This window comes from Phascolarctos cinereus, unplaced genomic scaffold (assembly GCF_003287225.1).
Source record: "Phascolarctos cinereus isolate Bilbo 61053 unplaced genomic scaffold, phaCin_HiC Scaffold_2;HRSCAF=192, whole genome shotgun sequence".
In the NCBI taxonomy this organism is placed as follows: Eukaryota; Metazoa; Chordata; class Mammalia; order Diprotodontia; family Phascolarctidae; genus Phascolarctos; species Phascolarctos cinereus.
The window spans coordinates 304,935,125-304,959,757 of NW_027555625.1; the positions used below are offsets into that span (position 1 = coordinate 304,935,125).

General features: G+C 35.7%; 1 protein-coding gene and 1 non-coding gene across 2 annotated transcripts in view; both read left to right on the plus strand.

Moving 5' to 3' along the window:
• MEGF9 (multiple EGF like domains 9) overlaps window positions 1-24,633 on the plus strand; it is a 131,336-nt gene that overhangs the window by 33,886 nt on the left and 72,817 nt on the right. The window lies entirely within an intron of this gene.
• LOC144456034 (U6 spliceosomal RNA) lies at window positions 15,815-15,917 on the plus strand. The gene has a single exon (XR_013484940.1). It is a non-coding gene; the product is annotated as a U6 spliceosomal RNA (small nuclear RNA).

Sequence of the window (24,633 nt, forward strand, 5' to 3'; positions counted from 1 at the left end):
CCTGGGACTTATAAATTAGTCTCCATCACTGTACTTTACACCTAGCCTAAAATTTTCATTCCTTCATATACATTCATTAAGAAAACATTTAGATAAGCTAGAAAGAAGTATTTCCAATAAAATTGGGAGTGAAACAAGGATGTCCACTATCACCACTGTTATTGAATATTGTACTAGAAGTTAGCTTTAGCAATAAGAAAAGAAAAAGAAATTGAAGGAATTAGAATAGGCAAAGAAGAAACAATGCCATCACTCTTCGCAGATGATATAATGGTATACTTAGAGAATCAAGTAAAAAACTACCTGAAATAATAAACAAATTTAGCAAAATTGCAGGATATAAAATAAACTCACATAAATCATTGGCATTTCTATATATTACTAACAAAGCCCAACAGCAAGAGATAAAAAGAGAAATTCCATTTAAAGTTACTGTAGACATTATAAAATATTTGGGAGTCTACTTGCCAAAACAGAACCAGGAACAATGTGAACACAATTACAAAGCACTTTTCACACAAATAAAGTCAGATATAAATACTTGGAAAACTATCAGTTGCTCATGGGTAGGCTGAACTAATATAATAAATATGACAATTCTACCTAAATTAATTTATTTATTCAGTGCCATACTAATCAATCTACCAAAAAATTATTTTATAGAGCTAGGAAAAATAATAACAAGATTCATCTGGAAGAACAAAAGGTCCAGAATATCAAGAGAATTAATGAAAAAAAATGCAAGGGAAGGTGGCCTGGCCGTACAAGATCTTAAAGTGTATTAGCAATCATCAAAACTGCTCGGTACTGGCTAAGAAATAGAGTGGTGGATCAGTGGAATAGATTAAGTACACAAGACACAATAATCAATAACTACAGTAATCTACTGTTTCATAAACCCAAAGACTCCAACTTCTGGGAAAAGAATTCACTACTAAACAAAAACTGCCAGGAAAACTGGAAAACAGAATGGCAAAAACTGGGCATACACCAACATCTTATACTGTATACCAAGGTAAAGTCAAAATGAGTACACAATTTAGATATAAAAGTGGATATTATAAATAAACTAGGAGAATAAGGAATAGCTTACCTGTCAGATTGATGGAAAAGGGAAGAATTTATGACCAAACAAGAGATAGAGAGCATTATGAAATGCAAAATGGATGATTTTGATTACATTAAATTGAAAAGTTTTTGTGCAAAGCCAATGCATCCAAGATTAGAAGGAAAGCAGGAGGCTGGGAAACAATTTCTACAGCCAGTATCTCTGATAAAGGCCTCGTTTCTTAAATACATAGAGAACTGAGTAAAATTTAAAAGAATACAAGTCATCCCCCAATTGATAAATGATCAAAGGATATGAATGGGCAGTTTTCAGAGGAAAAAAATAAAGCTATCTATAGTCATGTGAAAAAATGCTCTAAATCACTATTGATTAGAGAGATGCAAATCAAAACAACTCTGAGGTACCACATCACACCTATCAGGTTGGCCAAGATGACGAAAAAGGACAATGATAAGTGTTGGAGAAGATGTGGGAAAATTGGAACACTAATATATTATTGGTGGAGTTGTAAACTGATCCAGCCATTCTGGAGATCAGTTTGCAACTATGCCCACAGAACTATGCCCAAAGGGCTATAAAATAGTGCATACCCTTTGACCCAGCAATACCACTTCTAGGTCTGTATCCCAAGGAGATCATAAAAACAGGAAAATGACCTCCATGTACAAAATATTTGTAGCAACTCTTTTTGTGGTGGCAGAGAATTGGAAATTGAGGGGATGCCTATCAATTGGGGAATGGCTGAACAAGTTATGGTATATGAATGTGATGAAATACTATTGTATTTCAAGCAGACTTCAGAAAAACCTAAAAAGACTTATATGAACTGATGCTGAGTAAATGAGCAGAACCAGGAGAACATTGTACACAGTAACAGCAACATTGTATGATGACTTTGATGGACTTAGCTCTCCTCAGCAATGCAAGAATCTAAGACAACTTCAAAAGACTCATGATGGAAAATGCTACCCATATCCAGAGAATTATGGAATCTGAATGCAGATGGAAGCATACTATTTGTCTCCCTTTTTTTGTTGTTTTATTTTGTTCCTTTTTTTTTGTGGTTCCTCCTATTGGTTCTAATTTTTCTTTACAACATGACTAATGTGAAAGTATGTTTAATAGGAATGTATGTGTAGAGCCTATATCAGATTGCATGCCATCTTGGGGAGGAGGGAAGAGAGGAAGGGGGAGAAAATTTAAAACTCAAAAATCTTATGGAAGTGAATGTTGAAAACTAAAAATAAATCAATTAATTTAAAAAAGAAAACATTTATTAAGCACCTGTTTGTGGAAAGCACTAGACTAGAAGTAGAAATTAAAAGATAAATAAAATATATGTGTGTCGAAGGAGTTGATATCTTACAGGCAAGATAAAACATGCACACAAGTGTAATATTAATTGTACTACAGTAAGAGCATTAGGGAAGTGTGAAATATTTAGGCATCATATGAGGGATCAAACAACAGATTTTGATCTTTACATCTGAGCTCTATTGAGACAAAATGTGATACTAGAAAACAAGGTTCAGAAATATGAACTATGCACAGTTCAACTTGGAGTACATTTATCATGAAACTAAGAAAAGTAATTCAGGTAATGATATCTTTTTTTTTCTTTTTGGTAAATTTTTTTATTCATTTTAAACTTAAATACAAAATGAAAAAAGAAAAAAGAACACTTCCATGTACATAGCAGAACATGAGAGGATTCAATATAAAACAGTAAATTGCCATTTCAAATAAACTTATATAATAAATACTACACATTGCTTTCAAAGCTACCCAGCTTTTCTTTGGGTCCTTATAGGTTTTCTTTTGTTCTCTGCTGTGCACTTTTTGCCCCTCCCCTCAAAGAAGGCTACAATTGAACAAGGATACACACACATACACACACACACACACACACACACACACACAGAGATATCTATTAAAATACACATATATACACATATATTCATACACATATATGTAATCCCATACTATGCATATTTCCACTTGTCATCCCTTTGTCTGTAAGTAGATAGTATCTTCTTCCATAGGTCCAAGTCTTTCCATATTTTTCTAAATCAACCAGCTCATCATTTTGTACATTACAGCAGTATTCCAACAGAATCACATCCTTTCTGAGAGACTGTCCATGAAAGTTTCCCCCCAATTTTCTGCATTCCTTCTCTTCTTGGCAACATTGGTTTTATGTATACAAGAAATTTTAAATTCAAAATAATTGAAATTATCCATCACTTCAACAATGCTGTAATATACTTTTAGATCTGATATTGCTGAATCTCCTTCCTTTATATCTTTTTCCCCTGGTTTCTTTGAAATTCCTGACCTTTTTTTCTTACTTTGTTATTATTTTTTCTAACTCAGTAAGATATTTTTTAAAATGATTTAATTGGGATGGCATTGAATAAATAGATCAATTAGGTAAAATTGTTATTTTAATTATATTGGCTTTACCTACCCATGAACAGTAAATATCAGGTAACAGTATCTTATTAAAACCAAGAACAACTTCAGTGTGATTGGACAAGAGGTAAGCGTAAGAGAGCATTCCACACATAAGGGATAGCTTGTACAAAAGCCTGAAGGGAGGAGAATGGATGCCATCAAGTAGGTCTTCTCTTTAGCTGGAACCTAGGGTATGTGTTTTGGGGGGCAAATGGAATGGCAGTTTGAAATCATTTTTGGAAAGATGGGTTACAGCAAATTTGTAAAAAGCGTTTTAAAAAAAATCATTACCATCCATATTCTCATTTTCTTTACTTGTGTGTATATTATATGGATTTATATATACCCCAAAGTGATCATGGAAAGAGGAAAAGGACCCATATATGCAAAAATATTTGTAGCAGCTCTTTTTGTGGTGTCAAAAAATTGGAAACAGAAGGGATATCCGTCAATCAGGGAATGGCTGAACATATGTAATATATATGTGTGATGGAATGCTATTATTCTCTGAGAAACAATGAAAGGAATGGTTTTAGAAAAACCTGGGAAGCCTTGTATAAACTAATTCAAAGTGAGGTGAGCATTTGTACCATATAATTTATATGGTGTCAATTTATATGGATGATTTATATAATATCAATAATATGGTAAAGAGAAACAACTTTGAAAGACTTAGGAACTCTGATCAATATAATGGAACTAGCCAATGTTCCAGAGACTCGTGATGAAATATATTCTCTGTCTTCAGAGAGAGAGAGAAGTGATGGACTCAGAGCGTAGATTTTTTTTTCTTTTGAAACATGGCTAATTCAGGAATTTGGCTGACATATTTTTTCTCCATTACAAATGTATAGTCATAACACATTTCCACGTTGGCTGTATGCTAATATAGATATATAGTTAGATATAGATATAGATATATGTCTCTTTCTGCATTCTGAGTCTTTCACCTATCAGGAGAAGAGGAGCATGTTTTCATCATTAGTCCTCTGAAATACTAGTTAGTCATTATGCTGATAAGAGTTCAGCACAAGAGTATTCCATTACCATTTACATACCATAGCACTTTTCATATTTTTTCAGATTCCCATTCTTTGCCACCTCAAAAAGAGCTATGAATATTTTTATACAGTCTTAGAATTTGTTTTGCTTAGAACTAATCCTTCCCTTACTCTGCCCTCCCTCTAATTTTCCCCTTCCCCTTCTCTCCTTTCCCTCCTATTTCCCTGTTGAGTGAAATGTATTTCTGTACTCAACTGTGTGTATATTCTTCCTTCTTTTGACCAGTTCAGATGATAGTGAGTTTCAAGAGCCATCCACTTCTCCCATCTACCCCTTCTTCTTTCTTGTATAGATGTCTGCCTGAATACCCTGATAACAGAAATAATTTTCCCTAACCTTCCTCCCATTCCCCTCCCCTCCCCCCCCACCACCCTGGCAGAGAATTCCTCTTCTCTCTTTTCAGAAACACTCCCAGGCCTTCTCTAATTGGATTCCTTCTATTATAAACTCTGTTAATAGTAGGGATCAGAGGAGCCACATGTATCATTTCTTCATATTTGAATGTAAGCAATTTATCTTTGTTTAGTCCTTTATCATTATTTATTCATATTTATCTTTTTATGTTTCTTTTTAGTTTTATATTTGAACTTCAGAGTTTCTCTTCAGCTCTGGTGTTTTCATCAGGAATGCTTGAAAGTCCACTATTTCATTAAAGGTCCAGTAACTCCTCCTACCCCCCCCCTTCACCCCCCAGCCATATACTCAGTTTGCTGGGTGAGTTATTCTTGGTTATAAATCTATATCCTTTGCCTTCTGGAATACTCAGTTCTGGATGTTCTTGAATATCCAGAATATCCCAAGTTCTCTGCTGTATTTTTTTTTGTTTTTTTATTTTTATTTTTTGTTTTTTATTTCCTGTATTTCTTATTTCCCAGTTGCATGTGAAAACTTTTTTTAAACATGTGTTTTTAAAACTTTGAGTTCCAAATTTTCTCCCTTCCTCCCTCCCTACCCACCCTCATTGAAAAGGTAAGCAACTCAATATAGGTTGTACATGTGCAGTTATGAAAAACACTTCCTTAGTAGACATGTTGTGAAAAACTAACTCTATTTCCCTTAATCCTATCCTGCCCTCCCATCTGTTCTGTTCTTTCTTTTGACCCTATCCCTCCTCAGAAGTATTTACTTCTGATTACCCCCTTTCCCAGTCTGCCCTCCTCTCTATCACCCCCTGCTCTCTTGTCCCCTTCCCCCCCCATTTTCCTGTAGGGTAAGACAGATTTCCATACCCAATTGAATGTGTATGTTATTCCCTCCTTAAGCCAAATACTATGAGAATAAGATTCCCTCATTCCCTCTCACCTTCCCCTATTTCCCCTCCACTGTGACAGACTTTTCTTTTCTGTTTTTTTTTTTGTGAGATAATTTACCCCATTCTACCTCTCCCTTTCTTCTCCGAGTATCATCCTCTCTCATCCCTTAATTTTATTCTCCAGATATGACCCCTTCATCTTCAACTCACCCTGTGCCCTCTATCTATCTATATATACATACATACAATTTTTTTCCTTCAACTACCCTAATACTGACAAAGGTCTCATGAGTTACAAATATCATCTTTCCATACAGGAATGTAAACAGTTCAATCTTAATAAGTCTCATATGATTTCTCTTTCCTGTTTACCTCTTCATGTTCCACTGGAGTCCTGTATTTGAAAGTCAAATTTTCTGTTTAGCTCTGGTCTTTTCATCAGGAATGCTTGAAAGTCCTCTATTTCACTGAATGACCATTTTTTCCCCTGAAGGATTATACTCAGTTTTGCTGGGTAGGTGATTCTTGGTTGTAATCCTATCTCCTTTGCCCTCCAGAATATTATATTCCATGCCCTGTGGTCCTTTAATGTAGAAGCTGCTAAATCTTGTGTTATCCTGATTGTGTTTCCACAGTACTTGAATTGTTTCCTTCTGGCAGCTTGTAATATTTTCTCCTTGACCTGGGAACTCTGGAATTTGGCTACAATATTCCTAGGAGTTTTCCTTTGGGGATCTCTTTCAGGAGGAGATCTGTGGATTCTTTCAATTTCTATTTTGCCCTCTGGTTCTAATATATCAGGGCAGTTTTCCTTGATAATTTCTTGAAAGATGATGTCTAGGCTTTTTTTTTGATCATGGCTTTCAGATAGTCCAATAATTTTTAAATTCTCTCTCCTGGATCTATTTTCCAGGTCAGTTGTTTTTCCAATGAGATATTTCACATTGTTTTCTAATTTTTCATTCTTTTGAATTTGTTTTACAGTGTCTTGATTTCTCATAAAGTTACTATCTTCCAATTGCTCTATTCTAATTTTTAAGGAAGTATTTTTTTCAGTAATCTTTTGGACTTCCTTTTCCATTTGGCCAATTTTCTTTTTAGGCATTTTTCTCCTCATTGGCTTTTTGGACCTTTTTTGCCATTTGTGTTAGGCTGTTTTTTAAGGTGTTATTTTCTTCAGTATTTTTTTGGGTCTCCTTTAGCAAGCTGTTGACTTGGTTTTCATGATTTTCTTGCATCCTCTCATTTCTCTTCCCAGTTTTTCCTCTACTTCCTTTACTTGCTTCTCAAAATCCCTTTTGAGCTCTTCCAAGGCCTGGGACTGATTCATATTTTTCTTGGAGGCTTTGGATGTAGAAGCTTTGATTTTGTTGTTTTCTTCTGGTTGTATATTTTGATCTTCTTTTTCACCAAAGTAAGATAATATAGTCTGACTCTTTTTGCACTGCTTGCTCATGATCCCAGCCAATTACTTGAGTTTTAAACTCTTTGTTAAGGTTAAGAGTCTGCTTCCAATGTGGAGAGTGTACTGTCCCAAGCTTCAGGGGTTTGTACAGCTGTTTTCAGAGATACTTGTAGGGACCTGTAAATTTTCAGTTCTTCCAAGGTGGTATGATAAGGGACGAGGTGTTTATTCCTTTCCTGGCCTGTGAGCACAAGTATTCCTTTCTGTCCTCTAACTGTGAGGAGGGGTTCCTCTTCACAGCCACTACAAGCTCCACCACGCCAGCGCTCCTCCTCACCCCAGCACCGCCTCCCAGAACTGTGACCCGGATCCACACACAAGCAAAGCAAGAGATTCCTGCCTCAGCCCTGGCAAAGAGATCCCTGCATTCCCTCTCTGATCAGCCACTGGATTCCCCCTCAGTCTGTGGGCCAGAAGCTCGGGAAGCAGCTGCCCCCCCCCCAGCACCACGCTCTTGGGGAATGGAGTTGAAACCCCGCCTTCCTCTCTGACCACCAACAGAAATAGACTTTTCCCACTGACCTTCTAAGTTGTCTTTGGCATTCGTGGATTGAGGCGTCTGGAAACCTCCACAGCTGCCCGTGATTCAGTCCTCTGAGGCCTGCTCCAGGTTCGAGGCGCCCTGCGCGCCCATGCCACGCTGTGCTCCCAGCCCAGCGCAATACACCTTTCTGATCAATCATCCAGGTTGTCTTGGGCTGGAAATTTGTTTCACTCTGTCTTTTTGTGGGTTCTGCTGCTTCAGAATTTGTTTAGAGCCATTTTTTATGAGTATTTGGAGGGGTTTGGGGGAGAGCTCAAGCAAGTCACTCCTTTCACTCTGCCATCTTGGCTCCGCCCCCCCAAGTTCTCTCCTTTATAGTGGTCTGGTGGCTGTTAAATTGTATGTGATCCTGGCTACATTTCCATAGTGCTTAAGTTATTTCTTTCTGGCTGCTTGCAGTATTTTTTTTCTTTGACCTGGAAGATCTGGATTTTGGCTATGATGTTACTGGGAATTCTCATTTTGGGATTTTTTTCATGAGGTAACTGGTGAATTCTTTCTATTTCCACTTTATCCTCTAGTTCTAAAAGATCTGGGCAGTTTTCTTTTAAAATTTCTTGAAGGAGAATGTCTAGACTCTTTTTTTTTTTTTTGGCTTTCATACAGTCCAATGAGCTTTACTTTCTTTTTTCTTCTTGATCTGTTTTCCAGGTCAGTTGTATTTGCTGTGAGATATCTTAAATTTTTCATCCTTTTGACTTTCTTTTAATATTTTCATTGTTGTTGCTTCATGGGGTAATTTGCATCCATTTTTGTTCATTCAAGTTTTTAGGGAGTTTGTTGCTTAGGCAAGGTTGTGTACCTTTTATGCCAAGCTGTTAATTTCTTTTCCATTTCTTACATAGCTTTCATTTCTTTTCCAAAATTTCCCCTCAATCCCTTGCATTCTATTTATGAAAACATTTTTAACTCTTAAAAAAAAACACTACTGCTTCATCTATTCCAGGGATAATAGTTTGTCCCCAGGCTGTGTGTTTCTTCTAAGACTTTTGCTTATAGATGTTTTAGAGTTATTCTCTTCTGCATTTGTGTCTTGAATGTCCCTGCCATCATCATAACTCATTTTGGCGAATTGTTGTTATTGTTGTTTACCCATTCTTTAGCCTACTTCCTAACTTTGGGCTTGATGTTATGGTAGGTCCTGCCAGGATTTCTGGAGGGAAGGTCTAGGCCAGTCATGTTGCTAGTTTCTTGGGATATTATTGAATGTTGTAATCCTCTAGGATGTCAAGAACAATCTGGGGGTCTACAAATTTTCAGTGACCTCAAAGTGGTTGGATCCAGGGTAGAGTTTGATTGCTGCCCCCTGGTCTCAGTTCTGCAAGTGATGGGTGTGGGTTTGGGTCTAAGTAAGAATAGACTGCTGCTGTACTTAGCCTCTGTCAGCCAGCTGGAAAGTACTATTGTTTTACAAAAAAACAACAGAGTGGTAGAATTATAGGCTCCCTTTGTTCTGGGATTTCTACCCTAGTCATTCTTGTACAGACTAGGATAGATACTAAAAGTGAGATCCTGCTTTGTGCCTGAGGTCTGAAACAAACCATGCTGCTGCTGACTTCTGAACTTCCACCTTTCTCCATACAAAGCCAAGGGCCTCCCTACAAGGAGATACCACTCCCTTGCTTAAGTCCAGTCAGGATTTGTGACAAGAACTCAGTAGTGGGTGACTAAGCTGCCAGTTGGCACCTTATATGGCTCTGAGGGTACCCTGATTTGGGTTTGGGTTTCTTCTGCCCTAGTGCATAGCTTCTCTCTGTGAACTAGGGTGCTCAGTGAGGGGCATGCTCATTGCTTGACCTTATCCTCAGGGTCCATACGTCTCCCTATCTGTCTCTCTGGGCTTAGATAGGCTAGAAAAATGATTAATTGTAACTTTTTATAGATCTTACCATCTGGATTCAGTCTGGTCCATGTTCTAGATCTGTTAGGAGAAGTTTGTGGAGGGGAGTATGGCTGTATTAGCTCCATTTGCCCTGCCATCTTGGATTGACTATACATATTTGTAATAGGTTTTGTTTTTCTTGCTTTCTCAATGGGTGTGGGAAATGGAGGTGGGAGGGAAAGAATCAGAACTAAAAATAAAATAAAATTGAATTAAAAAACCATATGGTTATATTAACACACATATATAAGGAGTATCAGTTTAATAATAGAGCTAATGCTTATTCTATATGATTGCAAACCTTTTTATATTCATCATATTTTTGTTTATATGTTTGATCCTCATAACAACTCTATGAGGTATATAGGACAGATGTTATGGTCCCCAATTTATAGAAGAGAAAAATGAAGCTCAGAAGTAAAGTGACTTATTCAGAGTCATTCAGTTAAGTAGTAGAGCCAATACTTTTAAATTTAGAGTTCTTTACAAAATACCATCTGGAGCAGATTCTGAGAATAGAGTTAGCAGACAGAGAAATAACACTGTATACATGTGTCCCACACTTCTATATATATTGTAGTAGAATGTTACAGCATAGAATGAGGGAGCTGGAAAGAACCTTAGAACATGAGATGAGGAAGCTGGAAGAGAGGTCCTTAGAGGTTATCTAGCGCAACTGTCTCTGTACTTTAAGAATCATTAAATATGATCATTTCTAACAAAGATAATGAGAGGTCTCTTCCTGTCCCTTTAAATCTGCCTCAGGATTGATTTACTTAAAAGTCTTGTAGAGTTATGATTATACAACAAAGGAAGGTATGCTTTTTTCTCTTCTGTTATTAAATAAACACATGAAACCTGCTTGGCTTGTTGGTAGCACACACAGATTTCTATTGCTAAAATTAGTGATAGGCCAAATGTTATGAACTGTGGTGTTTATATCAAATCATGTAAAATAACAAATATTTTTATAGAAGAGCAACTCCATATTGTGAATCACTTGAAAAGATAGTCCTCCACCATAATCAAGAATATGCAAATTAAAACAGTTTTGAGGAACCTCCTCATGCTCATTAAATTTGCCCAAATAATTTAAAAGAAAGCTCATTGATGGTGGGATTGCAGAGGAGCAGGCATATGTTTTCATTGCTGATACAACTGAAAATTAGTGGAATCTTTTAGAAAAGCAACCTTTCAGCGTGCAGCAAAAGGTACAAAATCATGTCTTTTGACCTAATAATTCTATTGTTGGGAGTAAACACTGACAATTTATTAAAAAGAAAAATCAGCAGTCCAAAGATATTTGTAACAACCTTGTAATGTCCATTGATAAGTTAAACTGCAACTGAGATTGATAAGTAAGAGGAAGAAATATGGAAGCAAAAACAAATAAACCAGAACAGTGTGTACATTAACCAAGGTGACATATAAGGAAAAATGAATAGGAATGAATAGAGAAAAAGACTAGATGGAGACGTGGCATATGTGACTGATAAGTTATGATGTTTTGCGCATTGAGATTCATTTACTTAAATGAAAGTAATTACACAACAAATTTAATTATATTGATATTTAGTATTAACTTTATAATATCATTTATTAAAATAAAATAAGGGGATCAGATGAGATGAACTCTAAGGTCACTTCCATTAGAAACACATTTCGTATATAATCTCTGCTACTATATTATTTTTCTTATAGTAGTGACATTTCCCCACTTTACCATTTGATCATCATGCTTATATTTTTCTGGAATATGACAGTATTTTTCTTTTATCTGGGCCAAAACAAGTGATCCTTCACTTACGTTAAGGGGAATTCTGTTCTCCAGCAAAGTTCAATATGAGAAATATATCAATGATTGCTGAACTCAAGGAAATGTCCTACTTAATACTGGGGTGCCTCAATACCAAAAATTTTTGGTGGTTAATTAATCATTGTAGAGGTAACATTGAAAAGAGGTAGCATAGAAAAATACCTAAGAATTTTTATCCTGAAGGAGGAAGGGGTCAGGGAAGATTCACCAAACTAAATGTGCATCACTATATCTAAAGAGTCTTAATTATCCAATAGATCCAATATTAGCCTTCCAGTCAAAACTCTCATAAAATATCACCTTCAGTAGTGCTATTTTATATTATTGACTTAACATACCACAGAGTCATAGATTCTATGTCATGGAATCATAGAATCTCAAAATTGGAGGGAAGTATAGGAGCCTCTCCTTTCATTCTATAACTAAGGAAACAGAGATTGGAGAGAGTACATGACTTTCCTAAGATCAACAAAAAATTAAATGCCAAAGCCAGGACTATAATCCGGGTCTTCTGATGTCCTAGGCCAGTATTCTTTCTGGCAAACCAAGCTATTTATACATCCACCTATACTACAGGGTAGTACTTACTATACTACAGGTAGTACAGGAAGTACCAGTTCCTCTCTAGGTTGCCGTGGGTGGGAAGTTACTTTGAGGTGTCAGATCCATCAGTAAAATAACAACAACAAACACTTTTCTCAACAGTTCAACTTACTCTAAGTCTTTTAACTGGGAATTCACTGATGTAACATAAGATTGGAAAAATAGGATAGTGCTTATGGAGAGTCTTGAATGCCAATTCCTTTATTACTTCAGTGTTTAAACCTCCCTGCCCTCATAATTTCTCCAATGTTGTGTTACAGCATCTATTCCACAAGTGATAAAAATAATGCTATTGATAAAAGATGCCTTCAGTAATACAGTTGCAAAAATAAAGCATTTTTTCCTTTGGTCTCCCTAAACAAGGGTGCCCTGGATAGACTCCTACTTTGGAAAACATCTGCGTGGGCAGACTCTTTTCCCATACTGCTCTCATTGTCTGCCCTCATTTACTCAGCCATCTCATTTCTTACACAACACAAGCATCTCAGAGCTCTAGCAGTTGTTAAAATGAATAGAAAAAAATTGCTTAGGGAGTGAAAAGGATGCGTATTGTTCTCAGACATTTGGGCATCATATTCAAATTAAGGTGCCCTCTTAAAGAAGACCATAATAACTAATGATAGTCAAGCTTAGTCTTCTCTTTATATAGTCATAAAATGCAAGTATGGTAACATTTTATGGAACTGTTTTAGGAGGTCCATTTGATTTTATACAATTTCCTGTCTTCTGGGGAACAGATATACTGTCATGTTTGAAACATTAGAGTCATCTCACAGTCTTCCCTCCCTCACATTTCTCTTATCTAATCAGTCATCATGTCCTTTGGATTTCATTTCTACAGCATCTCATATATGTCCCTTCTCCATTGTCATGAATACCACCCTAGTTTGTTGGGGTTTTTTCCAATTTTATTTTATTTTCAGATCCACATTTTTTTTCCCATCAAGGGAGCAAGAAAAGCAAAGCTCATTGCAAACATGTGCAGCCAAGAAAAGCAAATTCACTGACTATTTTGTACAATGTCCATTCAACACGAATGATAGGAATGATATTGATGATGAAAGATGCCTTTGATAGTACTCCTTTGCATAGATGAAATATATTTTTTTCCTTTGATTGTCCTGAGAGTGCCCTGGATTGACTTCTACCTTTTTATCATCTGCCTGGACTGTATGAATAGCCTCTTGATAGGTCCTCTTTTACCCTCTCCCCTTTGCTTTCTCCTTCTTGTTGTCAGAATAATCTGCCTTATGCATAGAGCTGGGCATGTCATTGCTTTGCTCAAAAATCATCAGTGGCTCCCTATTGTGGACTGAATAAAGTTCAGACTTCATTGCCTGGCATTCAAGGCCTTCCATAACCTGGTGCCTCCCAACTTTTTCAGCTTCCTACTTGGTGGCTTTCTGTATACTCTAAGCTATGGCTAAACAGATCCCTTTATCCTTCAAACATATTCCCTACTTTCCCAGCTCTGTGCATCTGCTCCTGCTATTTCTGATGACTGTGGTATCCTCCCTCCCACTCTTCTTATTGAATTCCTGTCTACCTTTTAAATCTTAACTCAAATGATACCCATAGCAACTCAAAAAAAGATTAACCAAGAGCATGGAAGGACTGAGAGCTGTATAAGTGGAGGTGTGTACTCATAACAATTAAATTATGAATATTTGAAGTATGAAAGGATAACAAAATTTAATTCAGCAAGTATTTACTAAGTATCTCATGTATCTGGCACTGTAATAGTTCTGAGGAAAGAAAGATAAAAATTAAACAACTCCTTCCCTGGAGGAACTTATTATATTCTGTTATGATCAACAACTTATACAGATTAAATTCAGATTAAAATAAGCAAGTTCAAAATATATATAAAAGAAATACAAAGTAATTACACAAGTAAGTTTAACATATATACAAATACAAAATACAAAATAATTTCTGAAGGGAGAGCTGGGAATGGGGAAGAAGAGAATAGAAGGAGAGAGAGAGAAGGGAGGATCAGGAAAGACTTCCTGTACAAAGGGGGCCTTATGCTAAGCATTGAAGGAATCAGGGAGCACAAGAAGAGGAGATGAGGAAAGAGAACATTTCAGATATGAAGTACAAAGACAAAGAGGTAGGAGATGGGATATTGTGTATGGAGAGCAGCAAGGAAGTCAGTTTGGCTGGAGAACAGTGTGTGAGGAGGAATAATATGAAATGAGTTTAGGAAAATATGTTAGAGCCAGGTTGTGAAGTACTATGAATGCCAAGCACAGAAGTTTTCATTTGATCACTGAAATAGTAGAGAGCCACTGAAGTTTCTTGAGCAAGAAAGTGACATGGTCTACCCAAGGCTTTAGGAATATTCCTTTGGCAGCTGTGTGGAGAATGGACTGGAAAGAGGACTAGGATGATCAGACAATGAGTAATGTGTGGCCCAGATAAACATAGATTTCCCCAAGGTCCTAATAGGCATACATGTTTCTGTGTATATGTTTTTCTGTTCGTTTATCTTCTTACAACACCAGAGAGCAGATTCTGGCCTCTTATATCTCCTCTTCTCATTCTCATCTTTCCTTTCCTTTAAGCTTCATTCAGAGTCATAATACATTAAGAGTTTGTTATAAACTATAGTTTGTAAACTATAACACTTATAGTTTTTAAGTTTGTAGCACTTTATAAAGTGCTTTCTTCACAACAACTCTATGAGATAGGTGTAGATCAAGTATTACCCCTATTTTATAGATGAGGAAACTGAGACTCAGATAGATGAAGTCATTTGCCCAGAATCACACAGCTAGTAAATAGGATCACTTGAACTCGTGTCTTCTGATTCTATGACCAGGGTTGAGACAATGCTTGTAGAGTATTCTGTTACAAATGGCTTACTGTTTAGCCTATTCTAAAATGTTTGAGTATGAGATTCCAGCATAAGATCCCAGACCTCCTTTAGTAACGTTCTATCTAATATCACTGTAACCTTCAGAAATAAGAGAGGTGTTTTTTTATTATTATTATCATTATTATTATTATTATATTATTATTATTATTATTATTCAACAAGTAGCAGGTTCATAGATCTAGAGCCAGAAGATGACCTCAGAGGCAAGCTAAATCTAAACTCCCTCATTTTTCAAATGAGTAAACCAAAGTCTGGGAAAGTTACATAATTTGCCCAAAGTCACACAGGTAGTGAACTTCAGAGGTGAGATTTGAAATCAGGGCTCCTGACTCCAGAGCCCATGCTCTTTTTATGTTACCATGCTACCTCCCTGTACTGGTTTGTTTTTTTTTTTTCCCTCCAAACAAACCCTAGAAATAATACTCATTAATTAATCTGTTTGGTGGTTTTTAAACATTATTTTCACTTGTGTGTTTCGTTAGAATATAACTAACATTTTAATCTTAGATTGAGTGTGTATTTTATACATGCAGAAGAATAGTGTCACCATGTCTAAGTACTTTCTGGCCCTTTTAAAGAAACTTTATTAGAAGGTAGTCAGAACAAAATCTCTTTCCTTCTTTTAGGGAAAATTTCTTATGATAAGATTGTATAATACTTTTACAGAAATCGGTTCTTAACTGGCCTTCTCTGTTTCCTTTTTTGTTTCTGTTTCCCCCAATGCCTTCTACGTGGTGGGCACTTAATAAATGTCTATTGAATTAACAGGAAATGTTCAAATAAAAAGTATTCAGACCAGCAGTGCTTATAATAAAATTGGAATGATACAGAAATAACATAACCCCTTAACATGAATGACATGTAAATGCATGAAACATATTTTTTTTTGATAGTTGGGTGACAGAAGAGCTAGGTTTTCATCTGGCTTGGGAATAAAGTAGGTGTGACACTTTGGACAGGTTCTTTAATTACTCAAGATCTTTCTTGTACCTCATCTATAAAAGAGGGGGGGGGGTAAGCTGAGATCTGAGGTCCTCCATATTCTACTTTATAATGAGAAAGTCATCAAGATTTAGTGGAAAACTCAACATTCACAAGTCAGAGGATCTAGGTTTGATCTCACCTCTGCCACTTGATTACCTATGTGACTTCAGACAAGTCATTTAACCTTTTAAGTCCTCGGTTTCTTCATCTGTAAAATTAGAACATCAGACTACATGATTGCCAAGGCCCTTCTAGTTTTAAATTTATGAACTTATGAACTAAATCACATAAGAAATCACATATTAGGTCCATTACTTTCATCTAACATTCTATCTCTGACAGCACCACAAGGGAGCAGTTTATGATAATAGCAGAACATAGAAAGTTGTCTATAACTATTTCAGAGACCCTTAAAAGACCATTCTGTCTTAAGTAGAGCTTAGTTCAAGACCTGGTATCTATATTTGCCTCATAGAAGCATAAATGATTGTAACTGAAAGGATTTTCAAAATCATTTAATCAAATGAAGAGTTAAATGACGTGCCTAATAACACACAACTTGGGATAGGGAGGAAGGAATTGGAACCCAGATTTTCTGACTTGTAGCCCAGTATCCTTTTACAATAGCATGTGCCTAACCAGTTGTTTGGTTACTGGGCAAGTCATTTCCCTTCTCTGGACCTTAGTTTTCTCATTTGTAAAATAGTTCTACTTACCTCACGAAGATGTTGTAAGGAAAGCACTTTGTAAACTGTAAAGCTTTATAAATGTGAGCTCTTTTTTTTTTTTTGCATTATGTCAAATTATGATCAAATGGAAACTATATTAGCCTTTGTTAAGGATATCGTAGAAGAGATTCATCCACTAGGTGTGGGGTTATACTACTCAATTCCCCTCCATTACTCTATGAAATATTTATCTTTTCAGTGCCTCAGTTTATTAGAGGGGAAGGAGCTGGTTATGAGAACAATGGAATGATATAATCTCTGCTGTTATAAAGCTCTTTTTTGGATATAAAGGGTTGAAGGGTTATCCAAATGATTAGTCATGGTGATAAAGAGCTTCAGAACTTGTACTGGGGAAAAATGTTTATACTGCGTAAGAGCTGAATAATGGTAAAGTATGGCAAGGAAGTCAGGAAATTTGTCAACATTTTGAATATTAAGTAGACTAAGTACTGAACATAAGGCAAAAATATTCTTTTTCTCAAAAAAGCCAGTATTAGTTCTTTGAAGGGTTATTGGGAGTGACTCATGCCTCATTCCCCACTCCCCCCCCCTTTTACTTTATGAAAGTAGTATAAATAACACAACCTAACAAATATAAACTTGCTACATTTCTGGGCATTCAAACAGCTATAGAATCTGGTTAAGTTTGTTTAGAATCATATAATCACAAAAATATTACAACTTGGAATGCAGAATAGTAGTAGTAATACCTTAAATTCCTCATGTAGTGAATAGTGGCTGAGCTTCACAATCGGACCTACCTATATTCCTGTCTGTGTGATCTTGGACAAATCACTCAACTTTTCAGTAACCTCAGACATCTCCCAAAGATTAGGAGTAGTTGCAGAACAGTTCCTCATTTCCACTTTTGGAGACAATTTCCTCATTTGGAGTTTTCTATGTGAATGAAATCCCAGACCTGCATGACCCCCCTCCAAATTTAAAAAAAGTCTTTCCCACCCCACAACACTGAGAAGTTGGATATGAGAAAATTAAGACTCTAAGAGGTAACTTGACTAGTAACATTTTCACCCTCTAGTAAGTAAGCAGAGATGGGACCAAAACTTGGATTCTCCAATTCCAAAGACAGTGAGTACTCTTTTACATTAGTGTGCTGCAGGTAGAAGAGACATTAGAAGTCATCTAATCCAAACCCTTCATTTGGTAGAGCAGGAAATTGAGTCTTAGGAAGGTGTAGTGATTTCGCACAAACTAGTTAGTGTTAGAGTCATTGTAACCATAGGAAAACCCCTTAATTCCTTGAATTTGTTTCTCCTGAGTCTCCAGTCTAGCACTCTTCCTTCCTCCTGGAAAGCCAACACTCTTAATTGTTAGATAAATACATAAATAGATCTTAGTCATTGTGTGCAAACTCTGTAGATCACATTCTTAACCTTTCTTGTGTCATAGACCTCTTTGGCAGTCTAGTGAAGCCTATGGACCTCTTCTCAGAATAATATTTTGAAATGCATAAAATAAAATATACAGGATTACAAAGTAAACCAATTATACTGAAATATGGTTATCAAAATTTTTTTTAAAAAGTTCACAGATTCCAAGTTAAAAACAGAAGCAAGCTTTTATGTGTACTGAATGCTGCTTTATTACTTAGAAGCTGCTATCATCTCATCTAAGTGGGTGCTCCTTTCAGTTGGGCTGATCTTGATTTTTACCTACTTCTCATCTTCTTTGACTCTTGTCCATGTTCTCCCAGAAGTTTCTCCTGGGGGTGTGGAGTAGGTTGATTTACTTACCATTCTAGGGGCCTTTCTCTAGATGTCCCGACATTGCACATGTTTGAGCAGAGCACACCGGCTGTTTGTCAATTATCCCTCCTTGCTACGTGACTAGACTACCTTTTCTAATCATGTCTTTTTTTTTTTTTATTTCTTATATGACCACAGCTCTTCGCTGATAGTATGCTGCATTCTATTCTCACCCTCCTTTAATCTTGGGCAACTTGACATTCTAATTCTTCAAATATTGCAGTATTTCATACTTTGTAGCCATGTATCATTGGCAGAAGTATGTCTATATTTAAAAAATGGTTTGTGTTTTAGGGAGAAGCTTGAGCTCATTAAAAGCACTGTGCAGTTTTCCAAACATAAAACAATCTATTTACCTCCTCCTTTACAATTCTGGGCCTATTTTATCGCCCACATGTTGTGTCTATCCAAGTTTTATATACTGATGGAGTAAGAGAATCTATCTAACAGCATATTATAGTCTGGACAATAGACATTCTCCATCCACTTAGTTTTTCTTATATGAATAGTTAGGTCACAATCTTTTGAGACAGCATAGGTCTCATTCATGAAGCTTTGCAGTTTTCTAGGGCTTGATACAATTAGCAGAATGTGCCAGGTCTATCATCTTGTGTAGGTTATGGTATGCATATACTCCTGCCTGGAGACATAGAAATATATTCATTGACCTCTAAAAGCCCTATCAAGTACCACAATTATTTGAATTTGTAAATAGCACCTCAAGTTGCTTCTTTGCAAAATGACAGTTCTAAAGAAAAGAAATTATTTTTAGCTGGAACCAAGCTATCAACTAGCAATATTCTTTTGGCCCTGACAATGTATTTTAACAATTAACAGATGACAAATATTCAATCATGTGGGTGTGTCTTTAATTTCATTGTGATTAGATGAAGGATTCACTTGCCAGAATCAGATACAAAGTTCTCCATCTCACCAATAGAGAATCAGAGACCTATTTAGCATCAAGCACAACTCTGTTGTCTTGTAATCATTTGACTTAGTGTATCTTGCTTACAAATCAAATGGTTTTAACAAAGAAACTGCATTTAATCAGAATTAGTTTGGTTTTTATAATGTATTTGTTTTTAAAATAAAGAATAAAAACTTGCTTTGGGACTGGAATTAATGTCTTAGGTAGTTTGTCTTTTTGTAGGCTGTCATGGTGGAGGGAAGGCAAAATTATTTTTAAAATTTTAAAGAAAATGTTTTTAACGAATTGTTTTAAGGAATAATTATTTAAAGAATTCATTGAATGGACACTATAAGATTGGTTTATTAATGCATATATTCATTCAACATGTATTAAGTATATAGTAGAATCCTAGAACTGTAGGATCCTAGAATAATCAGAACTGGGAGGGACCTTAACTTAGTCCTACCCTCTAATTTTATAGATGAAGAAACTTTGAGTAAGGGGAAGTAAAAGTGATACAGCTGGCACTAGGACCCAGCTTCTCTGACTTCCAGTCCAGAGCTCATTAGACTTTACCACATTCCCTCTCCATCATGTGCTATACAGTGAGAAAGATATAAACACAACTAAGATAGTATCTTTTTCCTTAATAAGACCAGTAGTCCAAATTCATTCAACCATACCACCTCAATTATACTTTCTTCCAAGAAATTGCCTCTATATATTAAGTAGTGTAAGTTTCTACATTGGAAATTAAGTAAAATCTGAGCAACTTACAGGCTAATCTTTTGCCCTGAATAGCACTGATGAGTATAGATTGCCAGTAACTGTTCCTTGCTTCTTTAGATGGTCATGGATTACCTTAGGTACCTACCTTAGGATCTGAGGTGTAAATATTCCAAATAAAAATTCCCCCATTTGAGACATCTCTTCATATCAAAGTTATTTTATTATGTAGGTCACTTAATTAAGATATATCAGAAGTCTGACATATTAGTTATCATTATCCTAAAGGCTATATTCCAAGATAATTATATAGACCATATCTTTGTTTAAAGGACAACTTATAATCTATAAATTACTGGAACTTTGTTTTGGATTCTACTTCTATCCTACTCTGTCTTTTAGCCATTCAGCACTATGATGTAGGAGTGGAAGGGGCAGTAGCATAGTAGAAGAGCACTGAACTTGGAGTCAAAGGTCTTAGGTAAGAGCCATAGCTTTGCAACTTAATAAGTGTATGACCATTAGTAAACCCCTTAAACTTTCTGAGCTTCAGTCTATTCATTTGTAAAATAGAGCTAATAATACTTGTTCTACTTGTTTCACAAGGCTGAAGTTAGTATCATGTGAGATAATGGGTATGAAAGCATTTTGAAGCTATGTATATTTTAGGCATATATGTATTATATATAAGGCTTTATAAATGTAAACTGCTTTTATTGCTACTTCTTTAATCTTCTCCATATGTTAGTGTAAGGGAGGGGTCAAAACCACTCCACTCCATTTTAGTTCTGATACCTTAACTAAGTGAAAACAAGTCTCAGTCAAAATATCTTAGACCAATACAAACTGGCCTTTGAACTAGCATGACATTGTGCAAAAGTCCTATTCAAAGAGGCCAGGAAATTTGACCAAGCCCCAGGGATCATCTATAAATAATAAGCTGAGTTGAAAAGAAGGAGTTCCAGAAATTGAAGTGAATGTGGAGCTGTTGCTGAGTCTCTGGAACCATCTGAGGAAAAGCAAAAGTCTCAGCTTTGGAGGTCTTCTTCCTCCCCTCCCTTTCTTTGTACCTTGTCAGTGTCTAAAGATGTTGGACATCCCCATTTTCTCATCAGAGTCCTAAACGGCATCCTTGTATCATTTGGTGGTAGTGTTTGTATCATTGGAAGCCAAGGACAGACCAGACTCAGCCCTCTTCAAGGAGACCAGCAAAGAGACTACACTATGTTTAAAGAAAACTTTTTGAGCACCTCATAGATGGGGAAAAGAACTTCTAATTACCCTTTGGTCACATAGACTCTAGTTTGAGCTCACTTTCCTCTGTTTGTAGGAGAGTGTAGTATAGACTTTTGGGAGGATGTTTTGTACTAACTTAACTGTTCTTGTTGTACCACCTTGGTAAATATATATTTCTAAAAGCTACTTAGGGCTGACTGACTAAATAATTATTTTGAGCTGATAATCTTGAAGGTAAGCACACTAGTAGAGGCTTGAGCCGATGGCATTTGAAAATCCCCTGACCCCGAGAACCCTTGGGGCAGATATAGCCATCTTAGCTTGGAAACTTGACTCATCTGTGAGAGTGAGAGTTAGAATGAGAATACCTCAAAGCGTATTTAGCATCACTAAGCTGCATAGATTGAGACCTCATACTTTACCTTGTCCTCTCAATGAATAAAAGCTGTAAAGAACTATGGAACATAAAGTATTAGAGATAGAAGGGAACCTAGAACACAAATTGAAATTGGAAGGAACCTTGAAAAATAGTTCCACTGAATATATTTTTAAAAATTAATCTAATTTCTATTAATGCCTTTTGTTTTAACATCATATTCATTTCAGAACGTATCTTCCCCATCCTCACAAAGCAAAGCTCTACCTTCTAACAAAGATTAAGAAAAGAAAGAGTTCAGCAGTTCAGTAAAACCAACCAATCCATCAACCGTGCCTGGCAGTGTATGCAATATCTGATAGGCTGTACTACGACAATGAAGTAAGGGAGGTGCATTTTCTCAATCTAATCCACAGGAGGATTATTATTGATAATTCAGGCGAACTTTGATCTTGAAGATCTCCTAACTTGCCTTACTCTCCTACCAAATAAGATTCAATTCAATTCAACAAACATTTATTAAGTGCCTACTATGTGCCAGGCACTGTGCTAAGTACTAGGGATATAAAAAGAAGCAAAAGATTGTCCCTTCCCTCAAGGAGCTTACACTCTAGTGGGGGAGACAACATTCAAATAAGCATATGCAAAACAAGTTATATACAAGATAGATAAGAAATGATTTATTTGAAAATTATTTATTTGAAGAGCATCTTCAAAGCCAAAGGAATAGTTTTTATTCAAGAGGAAAATTAAGAGAAAACAAATCCAAGCCTTCATTTTCTTTCATACATTTGCTGAAAGTTACCAAGAACTGTTTTGCTAGAAGTAATTTCTTGCCTATCTGCTTTGATTATTCTGTTTTGCAGAATGGAGAATGACTTTTTCCTTAGGAAGGAAGAGAATTGTAGGATGTTAGATTTAACATTAGAACATTCAAACTGATCTTTGGGACTAGATGGTTTTCATATTACTTTTGTTTTAAGAAAAGTACTTTGTAAAATCATGCAGTTATAGAACTTATAGCTAGAAAGGAAACTTAGAGTCATCTAGTTTAACCCCTTCATTTTACCAGTGAGGAAACTGAGGGCTAGAGAGGTCAAGTGACTTACCTGAGGTCACACAGGTATTAAGTAGAAGAAAGATTGTAAGTCAGGTCATCTGATTCCAAATCTAGTTCTCTTTCTACTACAACATTCTGCTATTCTTATAAGAAATCAAATTAAAAGTCACGTTATAAATTTCAGAAAAAAATAAATAAAAATTCATTTGGTGGGAACAAAAGGACTAGAATCTCAAGGGAAGCAGGAACAAAGGAGAATAACATGTCTGGACCTCAGATTATACTGTAAAGCCATAATTATTAAAAACTCTTTGGTACTGGCAGAAAAAAAAGTGCAACAGATTAGTTAAGAAAGAATCAGAAATCACAGGTCTAGTCCCTAAATCTCTGTTAGTTTCCTATAGTTCTTGGATAGCAGACCTTTGTCAGAGATATTTGATATACATTTTTTTCCCCAGCCAAATATTGCACTTATTTTAGTTGCAGTAATTTTGCTCATGCAAAAGCTTTTCAGTTTTTATAATCAAAATTTTCTTTTATTATCACTTCTTATTTTGAGTTTATTGTGGCATATGATCTAAGATGTTGGCCTAAACTTAATTTACATCAGACTGCCTTCTGGCAATTCTTGACATCTGGGAGTTTTTTCCTGTGGAATTTATGTTATGGGGTTTATTGAACCAATGGGTTATTGAATTTAATTATTTCTTATTCTTCCTTAGCAAGTTTTTTCTGTTGATCTTTTTTTAAAAATCAGTACCAAATAATTTTGATGATTATTGCTTTATGGTATAATCTGAGGTCTAGAAGTACGATTCTAAGAGAGAGTTCTTAACTAAACAAAAGATGGAAGAGATCACAAAATATACAATAAATTTATTTAGATTACATAAAATTGACTTTTTTTTACTAATGAAATTAATGCATTTAGAATAAGATATGAAACAATCAATGAGAGAGAATCTGCATAAATGTGTGTCTGATAAGGTTTGCTATCTAAGATATATGATGAATTAATGCAAATATAAACCCAAGAGCCGTTCTCCAAATAACATGGTCAAAAGATATGAATAAACACTTTTCAAAAGAATTGAACATCATTAGACAGCCATATGAAAGATTACTCCAGATCACTAAAATGTCCATATCATTTGACCCAAAGATCCCACTGCTAGATAGGTCTTATATACACCAACGTTTTTATACTAGCAGATTTCATAGTAGCAAAGACCTAGAAACAAAGTAGATACCCATGATTGGATAACAGTTAAATAAACTGTGATATATGAATATAATAGACTATTGTGCTAATAAGAGATGATGAATGTGACAAATTCAAAAAAGCATGAAAAGAGATTTGAATTGCTATGAAGTAGAGTAAGTAGAACCGGGAAAACAATGTATGTAATGACGGATAATAGAAATGAAAGAACAACAACAACAAACCACCATATAACTGAATGGAAAGGAGGGAAATAAGAATTATTAAGTGCCTACTAAGTGCCAAGCACTGTGGTGATCACTTTATAAGTATCTCATTTGATCCTTACAACAGCCCTTCAAGATAGGTGTTATTATTATCTATCCCCATTTTACAGTTGAAGAAATTCAAGCAAATAGAGTTTTAAATACTTGCTCAGGGAGGCCACACAGCTAGTCTTAGGCTGGATTGGAATTCAGGGTTTCCTGCACGATGCTCTATCCAGTGTGTTTTAAATTGCTAAATAAAGACACAATTCTTTTAATAACTCCTATTTCATAAAGACCAAAGGAAGCTGGCGATAATAATTATTTTGTAAGGAATACAAACCTCTAC